We start from the raw sequence: 20,109 nt of genomic DNA on the forward strand, positions 1-20,109 counted from the left end.
AGAGATCGTAGAAAAACTTCTTGATGCTCTCCCACCGAAATGGGAAATGTACACTGTCTTGATGAGAGAAGATAAAGAGTTTGCAAACACCGACTTGGAAACAGCAGTCAATAAACTACGATCTTTTGAACTTAACATGGTTCGAAAAGAGACACCAACTGATCAGGTTCAGGATCCGGGAATGTATGGTGCGACAGTTACTTCAAGTTCAAGTTCAAAGTCAGAATCATCTGCTTACTACTCAAAGGGAGACTCAAGCTCTAACTCAACTCATGATGGTCATGTAACTCTCAACATGGATGGTGATGTGTGTTTCGTAGCTGGTGGAACAAATTCTTCTAAACCTCAAGCAACAACTGGTAGTTTTTCCTCAAATGTTCCGAACAACAACTACTCTCAGATGCCCATGAGTGTTAAATCTGCTGAACAGCAGTTTGCTCTCTATGCATCTTTCATTGCTTCTTACGAAAATTACATCAAAGGTAAAATTGTCGACCCTGTAACTCTAGACGAAGACTATGATCAGATCGATGCTGATGATCTGGAAGAGATGGATCTGCAGTGGCAGATGGCGATGATAGTAAGAAGAGTTAAAAGGTTTATGAAGAAAACTGGTAGAAAGTTCGTTGGCGAAAGACCAGGGTTTGATAAGTCAAAGGTTCGGTGTTATAACTGTCAACAGAATGGCCACTTTGCTAAAGAATGCACAAATGAAAGAGTAGAACGTAGTCAGAACAGGCCAACACAACCGAATGGGGGAAGTAATGAGAATAGGGCGATGGTATCCAGACAGAACGGGGGATACAATTGGAATCTGCAAGTTGAGGAGTGTTCGAACAGGCCAACCTGGTTAACGTCGAAACTGAAGGAAGCGACAGAGAGACAAGAGAAGATCAAGCTTATATGGCAGAGGTGAATGATCAGCTCTCTGAGGTAAGTGCTGAACTCCCTTGTATGCAGTATGAAAATCTGTCTGAACAATTGAAAACATTAATTGATCAGTTTGTTAGTTTGGACACTCAATTTAAAACGTTAAAAGAAGATCATCATTACACTAAAACTAGAGAAAATAGTTATTCAGTAAATATTAAGGCTAGTGAAAAAGATATCAGAAGTCTTAAAGCAAGTCTAGCTGAAAAAATACAAGTAATTAATCTTAGCTATGAAGTGTTAGAAGAGAAAACCAAACTAATTGTTGAAAGGGATAAACAGATAGCTGATTACCAGGTGAAAGTGGTGGCACTAAATAGAAAACTTGAGCAGTTTAGAAATTCCTCTGCAATGCTTGATCACCTCGTAAGTGATCAACGTTCCCCAGTTAATAAGGGAGGAATTGGATATTCTGAAGTTCCACCACCTTATAATCATAACTATACATATGATCCTAGTAATCAGAAATCTGTTGATGTTGAGATTAGTCAGACAGGTTCTGTCAAAGTTTCAATTAAAAAACCTGAATTGAGTAAAAAAAACGAGTAAGCCTGTTTCGAATGTTAAGATTTCGGTTCCAAGTTCTGTCTCATCAAATTCGGACAAGACATCCGAATCTAGTGAGACAAAAGAAGAGGTAGTGTTACTAAGACGTAGGGAGGAATATAAACCTACTGAAAAGAATTCCCCTCTTAACCCGTATGTCCCACCATATGTTAGACAAACGGGTAGTAATGCAACCTCAACATCAGAAACAACTGTTGAGACGAAAGTTGAACACATGAGTTGTTTCAGATGCAATCAAATAGGCCACCTGATTGCTGATTGCCCTCTTAATCAGAGATTCAGAGGTATGAGGCCTCCTAAAACTGAGAATATACCTAACAGTAATCGTTATAATGGTAAGAATGCAAACTCATCAATGTTCAGACATTGGACTAAACCAAGATTTCAGAGAAACCAGTCTCAGTTTTTCCCAGTTAACAACCAAACCTACAGTTATAATTTTGTTAATTCTCTAAGGTTTGGAAGGCCTCATAACCAATCCTCCAGAAGGTTCCCTTTCAGGACTTACAGGAACCAACCTCAAACTGACTTTGGACAACCAAAGTACAGGGTGCAATTTAACAGAGTTAATCGACCCAAGACCAATAGGTCTTGGGTCCCAAGATTTTAATATTTTCTTTAATCGTGCAGGAACAGTTGAACAGGGCTGCAAACAATCTATGGGTTGTGGATAGCGGCTGTTCCCGGCACATGACTGGTAACAAGAATTTGTTACACGAATGGAAACCTGTTCAGGGAGGTAGAGTAAGTTTTGCTAGAGAGAGTGGAGGTAGAATTACTGGGATTGGAACGGTGACTAATGGTAAAATGAAGTTAGAAAAGGTGAATTTCGTTGAAGAGCTGAAGCATAATTTGCTGAGTGTGTCTCAGATCTGTGACAAAGATTACACTGTGCACTTTACCAAAAATGAAGCGATTGTACTGTACCCTGGTTTCAAGATACCAGAGGCATGGATAGTGATGAAGGCTCCAAGGGAAAAGAATACATATGTAATGGACATGAGGTCGACTGAGATGGCAACAGAAGAATCATGTCTTCTGTCAAAAGCAACCGAATCGGAGTCCGAGTTATGGCATCGAAGAATGGGGCATATATATCTTCAAAAAATGAACTACATTGTCAAGAATGGGCTGGTGCTTGGTGTTCCCTTAAAAAATTTCAACTTTGAAGACCAATGCTTATCGTGCAAAAAGGGAAAGCAACACAAGAAACCTCATTACACCAAGAAGATCAATTCAATAGTCAGTACCCTAGACCTACTTCACATGGATCTCTTCGGTCCCGTGAATGTAAAAAGCCTAGGTGGAACATCATACTGCTTGGTGATAACTGATGATTTCTCTCGATATTCTTGGGTATATTTCCTGAAAACAAAAGATGAAACGGTTCAGTTGGTAATTAACTTGATTACCAAGGTTGAGAATATCGTGGGGGGAAAGGTTAAATACATCAGGAGTGACAATGGGACAGAGTTCAAAAACTACCAGATGGAGATGTTCTGCTTACAGAAAGGGATAGACCACCAGTACAGCGCCCCGTATACTCCGCAACAAAATGGGATAGCTGAGAGGAAGAACAGGACGCTAATTGAAGGAGCTAGAACCATGCTGGCTGATGCTAAACTTCCTGTGGTGTTCTGGGCTGAAGCTGTTGCAACAGCCTGTTATATCCTTAATCGAGTTTTAACTGTTAAAAGATTGAATAAAACATGTTATGAACTTATGCATGGTTGAAAGCCTAACTTGAATGGTCTCAAACCATTCGGGTCCCCGTGTTCGATATTAAAGACGAACTCAAAATTTGGTGAGAAAGCCGACGAAGGTATTTTAGTCGGATATGTTGTTGGGACACCTAACAGGCGAGTCTTTAATCTATCGACCAGCAAGGTTGAGGTGGTGTGTAACACTGACATCACAAGTTACAAACCACCAAAACCAAGCACGGGACCCGCTGAGGCTTTCGACTATGATAAGCTTTTTAAATCTTTTAATATGCCTTATTTGGATTGTGCAGAAGTTGATGAGAAAATTGCTACGCAGATTCTTATGATGAGGAAGAAAATTTTGTGCAACGACCGCAGTATGACGAAGGTCAACCTTCCTCGTCAAGCGCTGTTGATACCCCTGCTGCCTCTACGGAAGACAAATTTTTCAATCCTTTTCACTCTCAACAACAATCGTCCATTGATGAACTATCTTCGAACCTGGAAGACAATCTGCAAGTCAGTTCGGTTTCGACTACTAGAGTTCACAAAAATCACCCTTTGGAGAACGTTATGCAACTTTATATGATTACTTGCTTGAGAATGGGTTTGAAAGAGGAAAGATCGACAGCACACTGTTTGTTAAGAGAAAAGGGGGTGACTTTCTTCTGGTTCAAGTCTACGTGGACGACATCATCTTTGCTGCATCAAAAGTCGCCATGTGTCAGGAATTTGAAGAAGTCATGAAGAAGAGGTTTGAAATGAGTGCAATGGGTGAATTAACTTTCTTTCTAGGATTGCAGGTTGATCAGAAGAAGGATGGCATGTTCATCCATCAAACTAAATATGTCCAAGACATTCTCAAACGCTTCAAGATGGAGGACAACACTTCATTTGATACTCCAGTCTGTGTCAACCACAAACTGGGTGCTGATTCAGACAGTGATGCAGACTTGGACCCCACCTAATATCGGGCAATCATAGGTTCTTTAATGTATTTAACTGCATCTAGACCTGACATTATGTTTGCAGTTTGTCTCTGTGCTCGATTTCAGGCAAGCCCAAAGGAATCTCACATGAAGGAAGTGAAGAGAATACTGCGGTATCTCAAAGGCAAGCCTAAGCTGGGATTGTGGTACACGAAAGGTGGAGACCTGGACTTGGTTGCTTACACGGACTCTGACTATGGAGGTTGCAATCAGAATCGGAAGTCGACAACCGGTGGATGCCAGTTTCTGGGAGGAAGATTGGTGTCTTGGCAGTGCAAAAAGCAGACCTCTGTAGCCATTTCTACCTGTGAAGCAGAGTACATGGCAGCATCAAACTGCTGCTCCCAGGTTCTTTGGATACAACAGCAATTGCGCGATTACGGTCTGAATTTCACTCAAACTCCTATTTGTGTAGATAACACTGCTGCAATCTCAGTAACTAACAATCCCGTAAAGCATAGCAAAACTAAACACATTAACATTCGTCATCATTTTATACGGGATTGTGCTGAGAAGAAATTAATAGTGCTCGAAAAGGTTGATTCGTTAGATAATTTCGCTGATCTTTTTACTAAAGCATTTTGACCAAACTCGTTTTCAAAACCTTGTTGAGCTTAATGGGATGATCAATCCCGAGTAACCATAATTTTAGTTTTTATTTAAAAAAAAAAACGTCACTATCGCTTAGAATTTTGTCGGTTGCTTCAGTTTGAAGGACATATCTTCGGATGTGTTTGGTCCTCACTTCTACCAGTAGATTATGAGGATAGCCATTAACCAGATGACTGAAAGTGACCGGGGCGGTTCATGATGTGTTTTTATTCTTTCGCTGAAAAATAGTCGTTCATACTTAGTTAGAAGGACACATACTCGTATGTGGTCGGTCCAGCTGATCCATTGGATCTTCAGGACAGCCGTTTACCTGAAGACTTTGACTTGATAGGGGAGATAGAGTTAAAAATTTTTTTTGTGGGAGATGATATAATTTTTCAAGTCTACAACTTCGTAAGAAGTTTCTATACAATGTTTCTAAGAAGATTGATCCAACATTGGAAAGTGATACTCAAACTATTTTGTGTGCTTAACTAGTGAAGTTATTAGGCTTAAAAGACTCTAGAACAGTCATTGTATGTTATGGTAGCTTTTTATGGTGCGTAAAAGTAGAAGTGATACTAACTAAATCCCCTCGATTTTAAGTGGAAACTCATTAAGAGCTGTGCGTGTCTCCATATATATCTTTCCGAATGATAGGCAGAAAAGCGATTACCCAGTCATACACGAGCCCGTGAATGTTCTGATTCCCGTGAAGATAGTGTGTCAAGAAACTGCAGTGATCCAGATTCGGGACTTGCAGTTGTTTATTATTTGAAGCTGTGTAAATCTATTGAGTAAAAAAAATAAAAAATAAAAAAAATTAAGCCTTCTGAAGTCTATTATGTTATACTTATCAATCAAGAGGCAAGAAAGAGAACGGGAAGAAAATACTAAAGATCGAAGTGTACTTACTGTTTAATCAGACACTACGGGTCGAGGTCAACTCGGGGTGACTTGGGAAAAGCCAAATAATCCTTGAGAATAGATAGGAGACATCACAATCTCTGATGTGTTATCCATTTATATTTTGAGCTTAATTGAACCTAATCCGTATCACAGAAGCGATGAAAACCATACTAAGTTGTTTACTTGCTTACAACCTGTTTCTTTATGTCATAATACAGCTGAACATGGATCTATGTGACAGCCATCTAATTAGTATGATTCCTGTTCGGATCTTTTCTAAAACATGTTAGTCCCTGTCAAGACTGAAATTTGATCCCGTGTACTGTATTTCTAAAATTTTCATTGCTTATGTCGTTTTATGGTTTACAATTTGGTTACTTGGTTTTTGATCGTAACATCTAACTCTTTAAAGGAAGTTTTATAAGTTAATTGCATAATGCTAAATTGTTAAGGGTTAGTTATGTAAATTTTATTACTAAGCGAAGTTGTTTTAACATATTTTAAAGGCGAACTTGTTTAACAGGCGAAGTTAAGGGGTAAGCGAAGTTAACCCTAACTTCGCCTGTATAACATAAACAGTATATATAGGTCAACTTAGTCAAATCTGTTATACTTTTCACAAACCTAAGCGAACTTATTACGTAAACCCTCGGCGAAGTTACCTTTCGAATCAATCAGTGTTATTTTTCCTCGATTTCAACTCGTGTTAAAGGTGTGTAGGTGTTGTTTAGATGATAATCTATGTCAATGGCGTTAATCAGAGGTCGTTTTGGTTCGATTTGAGACCCCGTTCATTCAAACCCTCAACACCCACTTTTCAAACTTGTTTTCACGTGGTCGTAATCAACTTGATCGTCTAGATCTCCTTAAAAACATGTTTTGTAGAGTCCACAATCACCAAATTATCCAAATCTCACGTTGTCTGGCATTCTAACCTGTTGCCGCTTCAGTTCAGGCGAAGTTACAGTTTAGGCGAAGTTATCCTTAACTTCGCCTAAGGTTTAACTTCGTTTGTGCTTTTTTAATTAATTAATCTGGAGCGAAGTTGTTCAATGGCGAAGTTATGTTTAGGCGAAGTTGTCCTTAACTTCGCCTCATACCTAACTTCGCCTGTTTAATTATTTCATTTGAAATTATATTAACTGTTATCAGGCGAAGTTGTAGTAAAGGCGAAGTTATTCACAACTTCGCCCTTTCCCTAACTTCGCCTACACAGAATCAATCATAACTTCGCTCATGGTAACAGGCGAAGTTGTGATCCGCTTTGAGATTCTCTAACTTAGACTGTTTGTGGTGCAGATATGGCAGCTGTTGCAGGAGCCGGTGGTGCTGGTGGTGACGAAGGGGGAGATAACATCGTCAGTTTTCCCGGGGCATAATATGTACATCACTTTGGACCCGGATGCGAGCGGCGTTGATGATTATCGCGAGATCATCTCTTTTCTTATCCGCTCGCGTATTACTACAACTCTGCCCATCTCTTTACCAAACATAGAAGATTTCTGGCAGACGGTTGAGTATGATTGCAGAGTCGAGCCTCCAATTATGCGTGCAATGGTTAACAATCAGGAAGTGCAGTTCTCGTCAGAACAGAAACGGGTTGCTTTACAGTTTGGGGATGAAACAAGAGATGATCCTACCGACTTCGTGGCTCCATTCAGAGATGGTGCTTTTTTAAGAAGGGGCTATTCTGGTCCATTGGGGGATACTCAGACACGCAAGGGATTTTTATTAGACCAATGGCGCTTTCTCATGCACGTGATGATCGTGTGCATGTCGGGTAGAAAGGCTGTTACGGATGGAATGGGTGCGAAACCATGCAGTCGACAATGACAGAACTGACTTACAACAAGCGTTATAGCTTTAGTCAGATGGTGTTCTATGAGATAGACTATCAAAGACGAGCGGTGGCGCGTGAGAGATTCTTGATGTATCCAAGATTCCTACAAATGATCTTGAATCACGTGGCTCCCACGTTACCTCAGCGCCGTCCGATTCGGTATGTGGAGAGTGTCAGCAAGAGAATCTTCGCCCAATGTAGATCATCAAGTGCTAGAAGTAAACCAGAGCTCCGTCCTCGACATACTCCGTTATTTGGGTACTTGATCAACCCGGAGTATGTTGCTGCTCGTGGGGACGAGTTTCGGGATCCGGCACCACAACAGGCTGGAGTACCTCAACCACCACCTGTGATACAGCAATCTATGCTTGCTGCTCCTGTTGTGGCACCAGAGGAACACGTTGACCTTGAAGCTGCTTTTGGCGGCCAAGGATTTTTCGATATGGAACGTGTTGATCCAGAGGAAGAGGTACATGTCTCGTCTGCACAGGTTTCAAGTGTGGATGTGTCGATGGCAGCTACGACTGTGGCTGATTCTGAAAGAACTGATTCTGATTCCTCAAATGATGATGTTGCTGAAGCAAGACAGATTCTGATCACTCAAGAAAGAATATATGGAAAGAGAAAGAAAGACACAGATGACAGTGAATCATATTTTGAGGAGGATTTACATCGGTTGGTTCGTCGAGCGAGAAGGGAAAGAACGGGTGATGGATCGGGAGCTGGTGAGAGCTCGAGGGTGGTTCGTTTTTCTCCACCCGCACTGTCTGGTATGACTATGGTCCCTACATCGTTGACAGTTACAGGACCGATCACCTCGGGTGTTCCCGTGTTGACTACCTCATCCTCCTTTGGCGTACCACTCACTAAATTTCAACTCTCGGCTCCAGAGATTGTGTCCTTGCCACCTCCAACTCTTACTCCATAGGAGGTCGTTGCAAGATTTGTTGAGTCGACGGTTGTTGCCACCGCGGGATTATCTGTTACGATACCACCTGCGGTTACGTTTCCGCCTAATTCTGATGTTCCGACTACTTTGGGAATCCCTCCTCCGTACGCTCCAGACATTTCACATATGAGTTTTGACTTTGATGCAACTTTATCTGACTCAGACAGAATAGCAGCTCTTGAAAGGCTTGTGGCAGAACAGTCGAGAATAAATCTGATCCAGACTCACGCTATACAGCGCCTTGTTGCAGAGAATCAGATTCAGTCGTCCCTCCTGATTGAGCACGGTAAAATATTTGATGCCTTGAAACAGTTCTTGGCATCTCAGGGGGAGACGAGCTGCAAGGGCGATGAGCTGAGGACGAAGAAGAGGAATGATAGAGACGATGATCCCAATGCATCGAAAGATGCAGGTGGTGAGTTGCCAAGAACTGAACAAGCTCTTGGGACTTCCACATCTTAGGGGGAGTCAACTGGTATGACAGGTGGATCGGGGGGGTGATGATGTGGTGGTAGTAGATGCTGAGGAGATGATGGATGATGATATTGTAGGTGACGACGATGTGTTATCGGTTGAAGAGATTGAGAAGATTGGGGCTGAGATTGTCATTGATAGTGAGATTGAAGAGGGAGAGATTGTGGAGGAAAACGTTGAGCACGAGATTCCGGAAGTTGATAAGTCATATATGGGTCAAGATATGGGAAGCGATGAGACGGAATGGGAAGAGAAGCCAAGATGGAAAGAAGGCTACGCTCAATGGTTCGTAAAGACAAAGAAACCGGTGGTCCCTACTTTGTTCAAGAAAAGTTATAACATCAAAGGGTATGCTGAATCGAAAAAGGGGATTATTTGCTGGTTATATGATGAGCAGTTGAGGCTCTTTGTGATTAAACGTTACGATGGGGTTCAGTATTTCAAGAGATTGTTGAGGCGTTGAATATTTTGCCTGAGTGTGAGGTGAAGGACTTAGCCAAGTTGGGGATGATAAACAGGAGTGATGACAACATGGCTAGGATTATTGGAAAGATAGTCTGGAAAGAAAGCATAAAGGAGAAAAAGTTCGAGCTGTTGAAACCGCAGAAAGGAAAGCTCGTTGAAGATAAAGACAGAGGAATGAGAGCTCATGGCAAGCCTTGGATGATAATGAAGTATAAGCCGATCAATTGCTTAAAAGAAGTGCCGATGAAACAAATGCCCAAGGATGTGCTAAAGGATCTGAAATGGTGGTATGTTGATAGTGAAACGGCTGAAGCAGTGATGGAGGATGAGGATGAACAAGAGTTGCTGAGAGTGTATGACCCTATGAACTTGGTGAATTTGTCTCAAGCAGACTTGCAGGTGCTGAATGAGAAAAAGATATTTTATATTCCTGCCTGGAAAGAAGAAGCCAAAAAATATCAGAGAGTAGTTTCGGTTTGTGTCAGAGAAGGAGTACATGCTTGAAGATGGGTGACTCGAGTTTTGGGATTACAAGACACGTGATTGAAGATTGAGATATGAAGCTACTGCCAAGGGGGAGTCTGTTGGTGCATGATGTCAGTAGTTCAGTATCTAGTGTCTGTAATCGTGTTAGTTTGAATTGTATTAAGGTTTTAGTTAACTTGTCTCACAAGTTCGCCTGATATAAGCGAACTTGTGGACAAGCGAAGTTATCAACAACTTCGCCTAGTCTGTTAGGCGAAGTTGTCGATAACCATATAAGCTAGGTTACGGCTTGTATTGTCAAGTGAAGAGTTCAGTACGTGTAATTGTGATCGGTGAATCACTTGTTAAGGTTGCAATACAACGTGTCTTTTGAGTATTGTAACGTATGCTTGTGCTTGGTATTAACGTATATTGTCTCCTACGCTCGTATTGTCTTACGTAGGGATTCCGCACCTACGTACTACGAAATATTTCCGTGTAGATCCGGCTGGGAACTTACAGAATACCGCATATACAAAATAATTTTATATTTAGTACATATACAGCCTGTAAATAATCTATATATATAGAGCATATAATAAACTATATAACCTATAAATATATACAACATATTTACACCATATAAATACAAAATTCCGCGTATAAATACAACATCTGAATTTAGAAACAAAATCCGGAGCTTAATTTCTAAAACTACCAAAAATTACCAATGCTTAAAAATCAAACAAAATAATTATAGTCGTTTATAAATAGTTTTTTCAAAATATACTGAATATCTAGTGAAATCATAAAATTGAATTGAAAATCTAAATTTGTCAACCTTAATTATTGAAAATACAAAAAGATATAAAAGATTTGAATTTCAATATTAGTCAAATATCCTAAGATTTGAATTTCAGTTGCAGTCAAACATGCTAATTAACGCAGAAACATCTTACTAAATAAAATTGAGTAAATTGAAACTACCTAAAAATAAAACTGACTAAATTCAACGGTCGTCAAACAATATGACGAAACAACATCATAATTACAACTATTTCAAATTAATTATTTCTAAATATACTGAATTTCTAGAAAAAATATAATATAGAATTAAAATTCAAATATGTCAACCTTAATTATTTAAACTAATATAACTGACTAATTTAAATTGCAGTAAAAAAATAGGTTTGAATTTACAAATATTAGAAAATTCCAATTTTATGAAATTAGTTGATATGAAAAAATAATTAACAAAAATTTTACATAAATATTAACTAAATAAAATTGAAATAAATACAGATAAATGGAAAAATTTAAAATTAACATACCTAAGAATACATATTGTAACACCCCGGCTAAAGTGGAAAGCATGAGTGTGACGTACAGATTGCTCAAAACACATGTGACACTATTAAGTGACAATATTATCATTAATTAATTTAAGCATCAAGTACACAAGTTTATAACAAGAGATACACGGAAAATACAAGAACAATTTAACAACTTGTCCATTTATTGAAATACCCTAAGTTCTAATGTTTTCTTCTTGTATCAACTTCGAATAGATGTACTTGTAGCATATATATATATATATATATATATATATATATATATAAAATAATGTCAACTAAATGAATAGTTGGTGAGTTCACACAAGTTTGATATAAGTACATAAATATCATAAAATTCCATGAACCAGTGTAAATGAGCAAGTAAAGTCATTTCCAGTTGGGATAGTGCACCAACGTACTCAGATAAGCGCAAGTAAGGTCCTTTCCGGTTGAGATTGTGCACCAACGTACTCGGATAATGAGGCCCTTTTCCACTCATAGCAACAAATGTCTTGAGCGCAAGGTGCGGGGGGGGGGTATATGATCATGCTAACTTGAAGTAATCCATGCACGTAATCTTTGAGGAAGTAAAAAGTAAACACACAAGTCTATGTAGCGAATTGTAGTTTGTAATAAGAAATAATAAGCAAATGAGTTTGAATACGATATATATGCTACTCCCAAAATATGTAAAAGCGTTAAAAGAGGGTGTGAGAAACTCACCTTTGAGATTAAAGCTAAACTTGGAATGACAACCGAAAGCACGATAAAGAAAATGATCGATCGAACCTCACGAACTATAAATAAACAAAATATGATAATTAAAGACTAACTAACGGGATTGTAAAGTTTAAAGAATAATAAATTAAATGAATAAATAATAAGATAAAACAAGGAAAAGATCAAAAAGGAAGATGAAATACAAAATCGGTTTTTGGACAGGAAACTGTTATGTTTTGCTTAAGGTATTTAAAATACCAAAAAATTTTATTATAAATCAAGTCTTTCCAGTCTACTAAATTAGAATGTTTGAACAACTTTCATTTAGAAAAGTTTTACAAATTGGTAAGCTAAATAGTCCAAAACAGCCATGTAAATCAGAGGGTACGAATCTGCGCGCTGGTTATAAAATATTGATTACGAATTCATACGAATGAATTAAAATGCATAAAAATAGTTTTTAGAACCGTATTTCAATGAAGTGTATCATTGAATCTGGTATTGCACTTTTTCAGTTTGTTGTGAACAAGATATGCCTATTTCTTTGACAGCTATATCTAATGTCAAAACTGAAATATTGCTAGAAACAATATTTTAACGATTTCGAAAAGGATTTTGATGAATTAAAATTATGGATTTTTTTGGATTTGATTATATAACATTTATGAGCATATATCATCAAAAATCCTTGGGTCCTTTGAATAAAAAAATAAAGATTTAAAACAGATAAATAAAGATGTAAGAACGTTTAAAGTGCGACCTTCGTGTAATCGATCATCTCCTTGTGTTCTTTGTCTCATCCACCCTATACACCATGGTGTATGGATTATGTGGATTCCTAGACATATTGTGTTATGGTCATGTGACCATTTGATTAACTAGTATGAACAAGAATTAAAATAAATAGAAATAAGATGAAGATGACTTGAATAATTAAAATCCTACTTTTGAAATGAAAAAATAAAGAAATAATTTTCTTGAACTTTTCAAAGAGTGATGTAAAGAATGAAAAGGGAAGGAGTAGGTTCTTATTTATACTAAAATGAGGAGGTTACTCTAAATAATATTTTAATGATAAAATTGATTAGAAGAGTGCTTTAGGGGAGGAGGTTTGACCAAAATTTAAATGGTGTAGGAATATATTTTTCATCTTTTAAAATAAATAACTTTAGGTAAAAATAAATGTGACAAAAATAAATGTGACATAACTAAATTAAAATGATATACTTTGATTATGCATTAATAATGTTATTTATATGATATTTGAATAAAGAAAAAAAATCACGAGTGTTATAATTTATATATATATATATATATATATTAGTAATGATTAATATTATTAAATAACTTTAGGAAAGAAAAACTATTACGTATGAAATATGTAACATATGGTTATATGTATAATTAACCGAATCACATCGAAAATTTAAAATGGGTCGGGTTTTTGGGTTTGAAAATTAACGAATGTTACACATATTTGATGGAGTAGATGGACGGATTGAAATTGGAGAAGACGTTGATCGAATCTGAATCAATTGGCTAAATTAGGGTTGTTTAGGTATTGAAGAAGAGGGAAATCGTTGCTACATCAATTGGGAGGAGAAAAAATGTACGGTTGCGATGTATTGGACACGGCGGTCATCGTTGATGCATCAATTTGCCAGATAAACAATTTACGCTTTTATAGTTATTGGAGAAGGTGGTCATGAATGTTAAAATCTAGTGGCCAGAGAAACAAATTAGGTTTGATAGACTTGAGAACAATCAACAGGTGTAATATAAGTATCGGGTTATAACTAAACACGGGTCGCGCGTCTCATGATATTTTTTATAAATAAAATTAATAGAGAAATATGTGGATATACTTATATGGAAACATGATGACATTGATGCATATGTGGATATGCTAGGTAAAGGACAAGTGGACAACATTGTGTTGCTTTAATAGATTTGTAAGATTGCAAATTGCAATGATTTAGACTTGGACTTGGAGTTTGCAAGCCCCCTAATCCACTTCATACTTCAGAGAGCAGGCCCGCCAGGAAGCCACTGCTGCAATCTAGTCCACCAGAAAAAAGGTTTAAAACCGAACCGGTTTGGAACTGAACGGTTCAGACCCGAACCTAACCGGTTCAGACCAGTCCGAGTTCTTGCTCACTGAAACCGGTTCCCAAACCGAACCGGTTTGGGACAAACCGGTTTTGAAAAAGGCTTTAAGAAACCGGTCCGGTTTACAAACCATACTAGTTTAGGTAAAAAAAATCGGTTTTGTACACCTTTACTTACAAGTAGTTTTGGGGAGTACTTTGTATTTGTAGGTGGTTTGTTTAATTGTTTGTAAAAGTAGCTAACTTGCAACACCTTTTTGCGAGCTTTAAGCACTAAATGTAAACTCGCAAAAGGGGGAAGGAGGGGAGGTGGATATCGAGGTTTGGATGTATCAAAAGATTTCTCCACACGGTTTAGAGTAAGATTCTTGGTAAAAAAAACAAAAAAAAGGGGCCATAGGTTGTTTTGAAGGAGTAATTTTAAATAAAAATAATCTAAAACTTGTTTTAAAACTAGCTTTTCAAAAATGAGCTTAAATGTAAATCCGAACACACTAGAAAATGATATTTTATTTGCTACTAATGAACATCAAATATATTCTTTGTTTACAGAATCTTTGGAGAAAAATAGAGTATTGAATATTATGCAAGATGATAAAAATTTGGGAGTTTATTAGGGATAAAGCAATCCCACCAAGTGTTATGGCATACATTTATTTAGCTGGTGGTGTCATTGAATGTAGTTAATTCGTTAGTTATTGCATTGGTTGAGAGATGACGTCCAGAAACACACACCTTTCACCTTTCATCCGGTAAAGTAACAGTAACTCTACAAGACATACAAGTTTTGTGGGGTTTGTCGGAAACGATGACACAAACATTTATCATCTATATATTTATACTTTTATATAATTCATGGGAAATTAGTACCCAAAAATAATAATTCTATGAAAATTTCATTCAAAATCGAGCTGCGTATAGCTTTATAAGAACTTTATGTTTTCTTTCCTTATCTTACAAAATGAATTAAAGAAGCATGTGAAACCTGAAAAACGCGTTCAATAAAGAGAATAATATGTAATGTAAGTACAAAATCTAAACAAACTTATGCATAAAAAATTTAATTATGATCAATCAAAATAAATTAACAATAATGGAAACAGCCAATATTTATATTATAGTATATATAAAATTATAACTGAAAAAAAGTTATAAATGTATTAAAATTAAAGGGAATTTACATATATCCCCTTCTTAACTTCATTTATTACATATATCCCCAACCCAAAACTTAAAATTACATATATCCCCTTTCTTAAACATAAAAATATCAAATTTACCCATTTTAATTTATTTTATTAATAATAAATTATATAATGACAAGTTTACCCTTTTAAATTTAAACTTAAAAGTTTATCTATGTCTTCTACACAAGATGGATAATGAAGTTGGATAAACTTTTAAACTAAAAAACTCTACAGGTTAATCGTACACCCCCATGCCATTATACCTACCATCGTTATCCTCATGCGTTCGATTAGACGATTACCACCAACCTACAGGTCACTTTAGGTTCGCCGGAAAACATTGAGCTTGGCGGCAAAACCCTATGCGCCACCGTCTCCGCTAGTCGTCTTCTTCTTCAGTCTCATCATCCCGCCATCGTCACAACACCACCATCATCAGAAATCGTGTAATGCCATCTCCGTTCTTCGTCCGCCGCTGCTATCGGTGACGTGCAGCAACCGTCCGTCTATCTGTCTTGTTTGCGTCGCCGGAAACAAAGGCAAACCAAGTTTATGTTGGAATTGAATATTGGAACATCGGAAAACCCATTGCTTGCTATATGAAAACCCATACAATAATTAACAAAATTGATTACCAATTTGCCATTTTCAGATTAGGTTTAGATTTTTGTGAAGTTAAAATTCTTTGTTAGGTTTAAAAGGGCATTTTTGTCATAAAGTGTAATTTTATAAATGAAGGGGATATATGTAATTTTAAGTTTTGGGTTGGGGATATATGTAAATCTTTCTAAAATTAATTATTAGTAAATAGTAAAGAAGGTTGACAAACTATTTACGAACTAAACAAACTACTTACGAGCTTTAAAAATAGTTATTAAAATGAGCAAAGCTCGAGATATGTACCATGTTACCAAATTCATTTGTGGAAAGAGGGGGAAGAAAAAGAAAGTTTTCTATTGTTTTTTCTTTAGACATTGTATCTTTCTATTTAATTTTCTTTCCTTTTAAATATCTTCAATTTGAAAAAGATATAAATTTCTCTTATTTTACTTTTCATTTTCTCTCCCCTCCTATCTTTCTCTTTTCTTTAATGAAACTTGAAAATTATTTTTTCCTTTCTTAAATAAAATACGAAACCTTTTGTACTATCAAAATCTATAAGTTGTCGAGGTGGCCACTGAAGAAACACGGGACCTAATCCCTTAAAGGGTCTTAGATCCAATGAGTCCACAGGGTATGACACGAACAACTACTAACAACGATGTGAGTCTGATCTCCCAAGTCTAATGATAGAAACCTGCAAAACAGACACCGTGAGCTCGTTACGGGAAGGACAAGAGGGGGGTCTTCCCGTAATCACCTTCCGGCGTGAGAATAAGTACAATTCCGGTGAAGATAAAGTACTTAAAGTATTTAGAGTAGATAGTTGGGAGTGAATGAATACCTCATGAAGATTGTGAAGGTATTTATAGCCGAAGGATGTGGGAATATAATTAGCCCAGCTGTCCCTTTCTAGAAGATGCTCTCATAACCGTCTGGACACGTGTCCTCAAGTGATAGGTTGAGCTATACGGCCCATGTGCATGGTTGTAACAACCTGGACACGTGTCTTCCTGTAATAGGACGAGATAAACCTGACCATGTGCACGGTTATAACAACCTGGCCACGTGTCCTTCTCCTACTGGATGGAGAATCACGTGCTCTCCAAGAAAGGATCTTGTTAAATCTTCTAGAAGGAAATTGGTTAATTACAGTTGTGCTATGACGTTGCCTTCTGGTCATCCTTCGCGGGTGAAAGTACTATCATGCGGATAACTGAGGGCGTCTGGATCCTCCCGCACTATGACAAACTGAAAATTTTTCTTTCTTTTTCAGACATTCATCACGACTTGACTCAAATTTTCGGGACGAAAATTCTTTAACATGGGAATGATGTGACACTCGTCAATTTCAGGTTAACTCCGTTAACTCAAACTCCGTCAATTCAAACTTAAGATCACTGGATCTATAACGCACATCTCATTACATTTAAAATAAGGTTTTAAATGACGCTTGACAATTACTACATGTGTAGTCTTTCGGGATTGCACCGAAACGCAAACGAGTTGACGCAAACAATTGGTGAATAAACGAAAAAAAGTCAAAAAAATAATTATGTGATAATTATGTGTTAGACTTATGTGTTATGTGATAACATTGTATGAAACGTTAACTCAAGATGCAAACAAGTCAATTTAAGCTAGAAAAGTAATTATTAGAAGTTGAGGGACCTAGATGTAACATGTTATTATAAATAATAATATTAACCTAAACCCTAACACTCCCTCTCTCTCTCTCTCTACCCGACGGCCAGCCCCCCCCCCTCTTTGCGATCGGCAGCCACACACACACACACACATATCACACCCGTTTTGATCTCATTCTTCATAATCGGAGCATCCTGCACTCGTTTCTAAGCACCTCTCACGTTTCCCTTGGTTATTTCTGCGTTTTTAAGGTATAATTATGAAACCCTAACTTTTGAATATCATGTATTAAGTGTTTTATGATTGATTATTGCTAGAGGATGATTGATTATGTGTTAGTGGTTGATATTGATGATCATATGTGGTTTTAAACGGTGAAAGATCTTTGAATCATTGATTGTTTGTAAACCCTAGAGGGTTACTACTGATTTCGATGATTAATTATGTGTATTTCATGTTATGAGTTATGTCGTATGCTTAGGATGCATGTTAGATGATTGTTTATGCTTGCTGAGTTTTGACAGCAGTGATTGTTAAACTTGAACGATATGTAACTTGTTGAATATAAAAGTAAACTGAGCTAATTATGAGTCTATAGGTAGTACTCTGAGTCTAGTTTTCAGAAAGTCCAACCACGTCTAATTTGAAGGTGTTTTGGTTGGTCAAACGATTTAAATGTGATTAAAGGTCAAAACTGGTACTGGACAGATTGTAAGTTATGTTTAGACAACTGTAACGAATTGTTAATGTGGAAATTGGTTGAAGTTGTTAACACTACAGGGTGCTATGTTGAGTCTAGTTTCTATAAAGTCCAAGTTTGTAATTTTTGGACGAGTAAAAGTTAATCTTTATGATTTTACAAAACTGAAGTGCAAATCTGAATTGTGAGACCTGCTGTTAGGTTGTTTTGTAAATATCATAACTCATGAACTACAAGACCAAATGGGTTGGTTCCACTTCTGGAAGTTAACTTGTTGAGTTAAGAACCCAACCCAATTGGTCTTGCATTGATTGGATTTTTCATGTGACGGGAATAACAAATAACATTCTGTTGCGCATGATTTTGATTGCTGTGAGTTTGCTGTAATGTTTTGATCATTGTGAGAAATATATGTAGAATAAAAATACAATAAAATATGTTCTGGAAACCTAATTCATGTATGCTTTTGTGATGATTTTTGGTGAATTAATTGAGATGCTATGATCTGTTGAATAGAGTAATCTTTCAAGTAAAATTCTGTCTTGATGAAACTAGTTGCTGAACTTTGTGAAAATACATGAAACGTGCTGTTACTAGATAATTGTTATGTTTTGACCAAATTGCCCTTGCGGGAATAATTACTAGATGATTGTCATGTTTTGACCAAATTGCCCATGCGGGGAATATTTGCTAAATATGTACACCATTAACACTTGACACGTAAATAGTTGTTCACACACGTAACGTATCACAAATGTGCTTGTTAAGTCACACACGAGTCACAAACGAAACACGAAACGTATTTTGTGCATAGGTATTATGTGCCGAGTCTAGAGACTCGATAATAGTTCCGACTCTTAGAAAATCTCCTTGTTGTTATAGAACGCTAGTGAGAGTTTTCTGCGACGCGCATCACTTGGGTGACTTGTTTTTGGGAATTCTTCGCAAACAGTGAGTTTCACTTTCCCCTTTTAAACTCTTTAAACGCTTTTCACTTGGGGGAGATAACATACTCCGAAAACGCTTTTAGATTTTGTTAGTAGATTATATATCACTTGTAAAGGCTAAGTGACAAACGAAACAATTGAAGTCCTACACATCGAACCGTTTAGTATTGGAAAATAGCGAGTCACTGTTGAGTAGTACTACTGGGTTTGACAAACCCCACCCAACGCTAAGCTCGACTGGAGGTCGAGTGGGTGTAATTTTGGCTAACACATTACCATGGTCAGGATAGACCTGGTGGCAAGGCACATGATAAACAGTCAGCTTCGGTGTCGAACACTTAGTAATACTTGTTGTATAGGCTAGCTACCTATCGATATATAATTGATTTAACACTATCTGGTAAACGCAAAACGCTGAACGCAAAACGCTGAACGCAAAACGCTAAACGCAAAACGCTGAACGCAAAACGCTAAACGCTTTATTTTATATAAACTTGTGAACTCATCAACCTCGTGTTGACACTTTTAGTATGTTATTCTCAGGTAGCCGAGGTGGGCGCGCGGTATAGGATCATGCATTATTTGATACGCTATTGTTTACGCAAACTTGTTTTAAACTGTTATCAATTGGGTTTTAAGTCGTCCTGCGTGACGCAACACTTGGTTTATGTTTTTACGTTTCCGCTCTTATTTTCACTTAATGTTTTTATGGTTTGATTATAACTAATGATTCCGATCCTGTTAGTTCACACCCTCTGGCGGTAAAACTCCGTTAGTGGATTTTGAGGGTGTGACACGCACATAGTCTCTAGGACGTACCATTGTTCTTCCTTCATCTTTGAGTCGTGCGAGTGATCTATTTGTCCCGCGGGTGGTATGTGAGAAGTTTCCCTCTGGCCCGAGGGTGATACTTAAGGGTATCTGGGTTTTTTTGGTACCCTACCTTCATAAGTCCCCGGTCTATTGTTTCTTCCGTTCAAATTT

The sequence above is a fragment of the Bidens hawaiensis genome, unplaced genomic scaffold, assembly GCF_021521415.1.
Source record: "Bidens hawaiensis isolate Kalapana, Puna unplaced genomic scaffold, B.hawaiensis_p1.1 tig00019393_1, whole genome shotgun sequence".
NCBI lineage: Eukaryota > Viridiplantae > Streptophyta > Magnoliopsida > Asterales > Asteraceae > Bidens > Bidens hawaiensis.